Here is an 8,557-nt window from a genome sequence, read left to right on the forward strand (position 1 = left end):
GTACTTTGAAACAAAACACTGATTCATTGATTTCATTTATCTAATAAATTAAAATAGTAGGCTGCTCCAGCCAGAGCCAACATAAACTGTGAAAACTTATTTTACTCTTGTTTTAGGCTGTTACGGTGAAGGAGATTGACTGCCACCCCCAGAATCTGCCACAGTTTTATAAAATTGAGGACATGGTGAGTGTTACACAACCTGGAAGATCTACGTAAGTAATTACCTTACTGCTGATATCGCCATTAAATCAAACATTGATTCGAAAACCTTCCATCATATAACTCAGTGGTTCCCTTGATTTGAGGGGTAAAAAATATCAATATTTTTTCACAGGAGGAACAAGCCAATTCCAATTTGGGCAAGATTCAGCATTTTAAATTTTTAGTCATTTAGCAGACACTCTTATCCAGAGCGACTTACAGTTAGTGAGTGCATACATTTTTCATACTGGCCCCCCGTGGGAAGCGAACCCACAACCCTGGCGTTGCAAGCGCCATGCTCTACCAACTGAGCTACAGGAGGACTAAAGGATGAACTGGATGAGGCAGAGCAGAGGGCTGATATCACTGTCTCGGGTCAACAAGATGAGAGCCAAGATGATGCCGGTTCCAAGGTCAGTAGTTGCTGTTTCAATTTTCTATTAATTATAATTAGTAGAATCCCCCATGTAATGTATAGCTGAAGACTTATCGTTGAAAACTTTTAAGGCATATGATATCCAACAGCCATTATATCGTTATATTCATTATTTTGCTAGCACCCATTGTGTTCTTAAACTATACAAAACAGGATACATTTTCTCACTAAAAAAGATCTCACTTTACATTAAATGTATTTACACGGTAGTTTAATAAGAAGGTAGAGTGTAATACAACTAAGTAAAAGTGTATACTTATACCTGTTACAGTTTATTTTATTTTATATTCATTAGTTGGATAAACAAGTTCAAATTAAGAGAACTTCAATATTTTCAACCTTGTGTCTACCATGGCCTTTAGTATTAATTTCCCCCGTAGCAAAGCACTACAGCTTAGGATGTCACAGACACAGGGTAATTGCCCATTTAAGTGATAATGCCAGAGAAGCCGGTGTTTGGAGGATATATTGGCACGGGTGTTTTTCGTCACGTGCCGGCAAACCGTGCCAATATATCCTCCAAACACCGGCTTTGAGGGCATTATCACTTTTATACAACGGGTTACCAACATATTCAAATAATGATAAACACATTTTTGAATGATGAATTTATTCATACTATTTCATCCTTCTACAAGATATAGTCCCGATACAAATCTAGGGTTCATACCCAAGCCGGCTGGTCGTTCGTTCTATCGGTTCGGATGCCAGAGACACGACCCAGTCGTTAAGTCTTTTTGTTCTGTATCTATGGACGCGACCCAGTCATTAGTTCTAAATGTTCCATTGCCATGCTGGCTGGCAACGTTCTTATCCTTTGCTTGCCAGCTAGCCAACTAACAGTCACGTCAAATAGTGTAGCCAGAATACCAACAGAGTAGCTGCATTTGCATTTTTTAAAAGCTGTTTTCTAGTGACATTTATTTGGATACATCCATAACAATGAGCTAATGATGCGCGATTTCACCTGGCATAGAAAATGTGCTCTCTCGTCAGGACACTGTTGTTCGAGATCTAGCCAACAGCACAGCTAACGCAATCACTTTAAACGGAAGCTGGAAAGACTGCAAACTAGCTGCATTTCGTTTCTTTGTACCCATTTTCCATTGATAGTTATTCGTATATATCCATAAAAATGATGCCGATTCATGATTTCGACAGGATTGAGAAAAGCTGCCTGCCTGTCTGTCTCATCCCGACATGTAATTTACTATGGGACAGCTGGAGATCTAATTTTTATATTGAAACAATGTTGCAAATGTCGTTGAGCCAGACAGCAAGGTTTATACAAATCTCCGCTGTTGAAAACTGTTAGTCTAAAAGAAATGTGAGATAATGTCTAGATGCTTTTTATAGCAGAGATCAAGTTTATAATAATAATAATAATAATAATAAGCCATTTAGCAGACGCCTTTATCCAAAGCGACTTACAGTTATATAAATTGCCTGGCTGGGCTGATGAGACAGTGAATTGCATGGTCAGTTGGAACAAAGTAAATAGTCATTTTAATGTCATAGATTTAGCTGGTGGTAACTTGTGGAATAGACACCGGCTGGAATGAGGTTTTAACCAATCAGCATTCAGGATTATAATTCGTAATAAACACTTATTGGAGTTGCCCCATTAAAATGTGAAAATCCACAGTATACAGTGCATTCGGAAAGTATTCAGACAAGTATTCTGAAGTATTTTACTGTAAGCGCTACCAAAGCTGCTTCAACAAAGTACTGAGTAAAGGGTCTGAATACTTATGTAAATGTCATATTTCAGTTTTTGCTTTGTCATTATGGGGTATTGTTTGTAGATTGATGAGGGGAAAAAACAATTTAATCAATTTTAGAATAAGGCTGTAACATAACAAAATGTGGAAAAAGTAAAGGGGTCTTAATACTTTCCGAAGGCACTGTATAATACATGTTTTCTCAGAATATACAGTAGTTAATCGCAACCTTTATCCATCTTCTGTCACAGAAAGGACACAAAGAGTGAAGCTCTCAGATGGATCTTTCAGAAAATCTCCTGACTGTATTACTTTAGTTTTTCTCCATGTTACTGAGCAGAATAAATAATAAAGTACATTTAAATTGCATCTCTGTGTATTGCTTGTAATATGTTACCTTTTGTGCCAAAGGATTTTTCATGTCTGGTATAGACATCAGGGTTGGTGTTGATGCCATTATGAATAGGAATTCTAGACATTTTGGAAGAATAAAATGCACTATTATTTTACACAATTATATAAAAAACACTGGTTTTAATTAAAAAAATACCGATAAGTTACGTAAATGGTATCATAGAAAAAGACAAACATTTAACCCCTCTCTCAAGTTTTGATAAAATTGTGAGTAATAGTTACAGTATGTCTCAAATCTAAATTATATACAAAACAAAGATGACACTATGAATATGAGGGAGAGAAAATCCGTATGCTTACCATCAACAATGGTAAAGGTCTGACCGTATCTATACATTGTCTTGAACAGTTGTGTCATTACAATGTAGCCTCCATATCTGCATCATCCGAAATGTACATACATTTTAGACCACTGTATTCAAACAGTGTCTTGTTAACAGCCTTGAATACATATTACAGCATCATTCTATGACAATATTCTGTTGAAATCCATTTGAGTAATGTTAACCAGTCAGAGAACTCAATAATAATAATAATAATAATAATAATAATAATAATAATAATATAGTGAAGGCAGTGTACATTCAGAACAAGAGGTGCACTTGCTTAGCAATGCTACACTAGATACTAAATGTTTTTCTATATCAAATAAAAGTGCATTTTGATGTTTTGGCCTTAAAACCATGTAACAAGAAGTCCATTCAACGCAAAAATTCTACACAGTAAAGAGCTGGGTGCAGAATCTGTTATTGACTGGAGGTTGGGGCAACTCCAAGAATGACCTAGAATAGTGAATTGGCCATCAAAGTGAAAAGTATCAGATTGTCTTCCTTCTTAATGATTTGATTCTTGAAATATTTTTCAAGTGAGCTAAAATATACCTTTCAGAATGAAGATACATCACCTGTTATGTTATCCTGCTCAGATGCTTCTGTGGTCCCTGTGGAAAGAAAACACTATCCAGAGACTACATTGAAGGTGATCTACAAGTGTACACTGGCGTACCACAACCCCCGCATTTTTGTATTATTTGTTGGTTGGAGCCTCCTGGTTGGGGCTGATGTGCAGATGTTGAGGGAAGAAGGAAGTTGAAAGCAAAAGGAATCAACTGAAAGAGAAGAAAAGTGAAATGTAAGATAAAATGGAGAAAAAAGCTAAGGGAATCATACAGATCTGCTGGTTTAAAAGTTACCCTTTGTCCCGATGCTAATTCAATAAATATCTGGCGTTCTACGGTCAATTCTATTAAAAAAATTCAAAACTAGCTTGCAACTTTATATGAAAATAAAACGTGCAATTGTGCTTGCTGCCGAAGCGTGACACAAGCAAAAAAGGTAACTTGTTAACCAACACATCTGTTCATGGTATCAAAAGACAGAAATTAAAGACATAACAAATCTAATTAGAAGTAAATAAAACAATGGACACTATAATAGTGTTTAATCTAATGCTAACAAATACAGTTCACTTCGTACCATCTCTTGTGTGTGGTCATGCTTGCTGTGCCTGACAGGAATTCTCCCAATGCAAGAGGCTGGACCTGCATCAGTGATTCACATGCAGGAGAGATTGATGATTGATACAAATAAGGTAAATACCACACAGTAACTGCCTGCGTCCAAACAGAACACTCCTGTCATCCTGTTAATTGTTAGTAAGCCATAGTGCAGCGTTTTCCAACAGCCAGTAACTCCATAGGGAGAGCAAAAATATTTTTCAGTTACCCCACAAATAAAAAGATTCTTAAAGTAGATTGCATGTTTGTTTCCCCACTAAACTAACACAGTGTGACAAAATTCGGCATAACTGTCTAATATCCAGTATCTGCGGATATCAGCGTGACAGAGTAAAACATTTTGCCTGTCAATTAACAAATGCAGAAATCAGCAGATGAAACAATAACAAAGTGTTGCCCCCGCCTCCGTTTCAGTAAAAAGCTAAGGGATGGGGCTGGAGAAATGTAACCACTCCCAAATTCATAGATAGAGCTATGGATGCAAGGACTGTACATCCATGATATCCAAATTATGGTTTTAACCATGTTTTGAGGCTATATACTGTAGTGTGTGTTTACATTTACTTTGTTTACAAACATTGGAGTAAAACACACTTATATTTTGGGTTCTGATGGGGTACGACAGTTTAACTAAGCTTATGAGGCATTTAAAATCTTCAAGAATCAATGGGTACATATAATTAATGTATAAGTCCAAAAAGAATGTAGCAACTGCAGATTGGCCCTTTAAGCTCAACTTTCAAAATAATGATAAAACCAACACCGACCATCAGTTAGTTACATTGAGTCCAACACATTTCGATGACAGTTTTATGTTAACGTATCTACAGTATGTGAATAACACAAGTCATAGCATCAGAGTGTGAACGGCAATGCAAGGACAAAGACAACACTGAGAAGTGAGGCGAGTTCTCCATGACCTTTGAGTCACAACAGACGCATGGACATCCTAATTATAGTGCAGTCTTTGAAATACAAAGGAGGGTCAGGTTACACGTTTCAACAGCAGAACAGTGGTAAGGTGTCCAGCCATCATTCCTTCAGTCTGACAGACAGTTCTCATAACACAAGCAGACTGGACAGCTGAGTATGAGGCGTAAAAAGGAAGGTCGAGCCAAGAATAGACTGTTCAAATATTGAGACTAAGTAAGGAGCTTAATGGGGGGGGGGGGGGGGGTAGAACATTTGAGGGTCAAATCAAACAGTGCAATGAAATGCTTCCTTGCAAGCTTCCTCAACAGTGCAATGTAAAAAAACTTTTTTTTTTTTTTAAGTTAAATAATAGAGCATTGGGCAATAGTATGTAAGAGGCACTAATGCAAAATACAAGTGAATACAAATACTAATGTCAATATGTTGTGGATCATGGCAGATTTTAGAGGCTTGAAATATATTGGCTGATGGGTGGGGGGTGTGACATGTACAGCGGGGTCCGAAATGATTGACACGCTTGATAAAGATGAACATTAATGACTGTACAAAATGTCTAAATCAAATCCGGAGCTATATTGTATGCTCCAAAAAAATATATTATTTTATACTAAAACGATTCTACCACGATTACGGATAATTTATACCATGATTACGGATAATCCTGAATGAATCGTGAATAATGATTAGTGATAAAGTTACAGAGGGTCAAAGATCATACCCACAAGACATGCTAACCTCCCCTGTTATTGGTAGTGGTGAGAGGTTAGCATGTCTTGGGGGTATGACCTTTGACCCTCTGTAACTTTCTCACTCATCATTATTCCCGATTCATTCAGGATTATCGGTAATCATGGTAGTTTCCACATTAATATAAAAGTGTTTAGAAAAATATTTTATTGTTATTTATAAAAGTGACTCCAAAATGACACAATACATTATTTACCATTCATTTCTATTGGTCACATAATAATCTGAAACACGAACAAAACGAACTGCGAATGCATCCAACAAGTTTGTAGAGTCATGATCAGTATGCATTTCCTCCTGTAGTGACAGGAATTCATTTCTCGGCAGCTGGGAATTGGACACCTAACAGTGTCATTGAGGAGTAGCATGTGGAAGCTAATTAGGAAACCTTGAGGCTGAAAGCCCAAGGTGTGAAAGCTGTAGGAGTCAAAGGTCCTCCTCTATGTCTATGTCTAAGGAGGGAACTCTCTCTGGCGATGACAACCACTATATTGTCACCTTGTAGACAGCTTGTAGACAGCTTCACACTAATGCATTGACAGCTATCTTGACCTTTTACAGCGTGTTACTACAAATCAAAGACCTGATGCCCCTTGGGTCAGCACCTATATATAGTATTTTACCCAGGCTTTTCTAACCTGATTAGCCAGCACCTTACACAGGTTATTATAACAAAAAAAGGTTGAAGGTAGAAGTGACATCCTAACATTTATAATATAAGTGTTTTTTTCTTAACCTTTAATTTTAAAACAGGAATATTCCTAACATACATTGAGTCCCTCTAGCGTGACTTTCTTGAGGAAAATGACATGTATTACTCCATGTGTGGCTTTAATTCATTTACTTATGTGCACTTCATATACTGTACACCAAAAGAACAATTTCACAGGGTTATTTTTGTCCTCAAGGACAAAGGGAAGGAAACAATGCCACGTCAACAAGATGAGGTCTAGTGTTATACTTACAATAGCTGTTACTCTTGGTGACAATAGATGTGTGAGTGACCTTGTCTTGGTGAACAAAAGACAGCTGCACTTGTCTACATCATAAGAACTCTATCATGCAATTAATTTACACAACAACAACACTTTCTCATGTCAGGTATAAATCTTAACAAAAATTGACATTTATTACTTCAAACTGTTTTTGGAGCTAACTTACTTTGTGTCATTGCACATTAAAATACATAATTTGATGAATTCCCATTGGTCAAACATACATGCTTGTCATTTTTAGATGACTACAGTGCCTGAGACTGCCCTTTGATCAAGTGGGCTTTCAATGCAGCCAATTTCTCCCCTCCTCTGTCCGCCCTGGAATAGCCTGTTGTTACAACCAGCCTGATAGGTCAAAGAGGTATACACCTCTAGCCCCAAATACAGATCTTTTGAAATAATCAGTGTAATTTATGTCATGACATGACCCATCTCCATATAGGGCTGAGCAACTCTCTTTATAAAGAGTGATGGAGACCAGGGGAGTCAGACCAGGGGAGACAGAAGGCACCGGACATCCTGAAGGTAAGCATATAGAGGCAGTCTGCTGAGGCCAAAGATAATCATTCTGGACCTGATAACTGTCATTACCGCATAAAACTGGCCACTCCATTGATATTTGTCTTTGTATTTGTCTATTTCATTCTCAGTAGAGATCTTTTCCACCAAACGTATCCAAGGGGTGATCAACAACAGGTAAGAATCATAATCTTCTAAAATAGAGGTTCTACAACATGCCTCCTAGTGGTTTGCGTGAAGTCTTTAAATGTGTTTCATAAAAAGTATAACAGCTTGCCAAATTTGTATACTAATGCAAAAAGAAAGATATATATATATATATATAGTTTTATTTTCTTGTCTGTACTCATTAATCTAGTCAACTTGTTTATGTTGCATTATACATCTTTCCTATATAGTAATTACATGTTGTCAGTGTCATCACTAACATAAGCTGTATATTTCAGCTACAGTGGACCCAGCTACTTGTGGTCTGCTGTGAACCTTATTTGTTTTGGTTTATATTCAATGTGCTTTTGGTTTACTGACCTTCATATTGTTCAGATAAACTCTTATTAATATATGACTCTAAATCTGGTAGCCTACTGGTGTTCTGCTTATATTTTAAAGCTTTATTGGTCTGCCATGACCATTATGCCATGGCTGGTACAGTATACTACTCATATACAGTATATACAGGTAACTGCCAAAATAATGGAAACACTTGAGTAAATAAGGGATATAAAGTGTATTGAAAGCAGGTGCTTCCACACAGGTATGGTTCCTGAGTTAAGTCATTAACATCCCATCATGCTTAGTGTCATGTATAAAAATAATGGGCAGGCCATTATTTTGGCTACCATGGCTATGCCCCCATTTGCAGGGCACGAGTGGTCACTGAATGGTTTGATGAGCATGAAAACGATGTAAACCATATGCCATGGCTGTCTCAGTCACCGGATCTCAACCCAATTGAACACTTATGGGAGATTCTGGAGTGGCGCCTGAGACAGCATTTTCCACCACCATCAACAAAACACAAAATTATGTAATTTTGCATAGAATAATGGTGTCGTATCCTTCCAATAGAGTTC

The sequence above is a fragment of the Coregonus lavaretus genome (assembly GCF_964263955.1).
Source record: "Coregonus lavaretus genome assembly, chromosome: 2".
Classification (NCBI taxonomy): Eukaryota; Metazoa; Chordata; class Actinopteri; order Salmoniformes; family Salmonidae; genus Coregonus; species Coregonus lavaretus.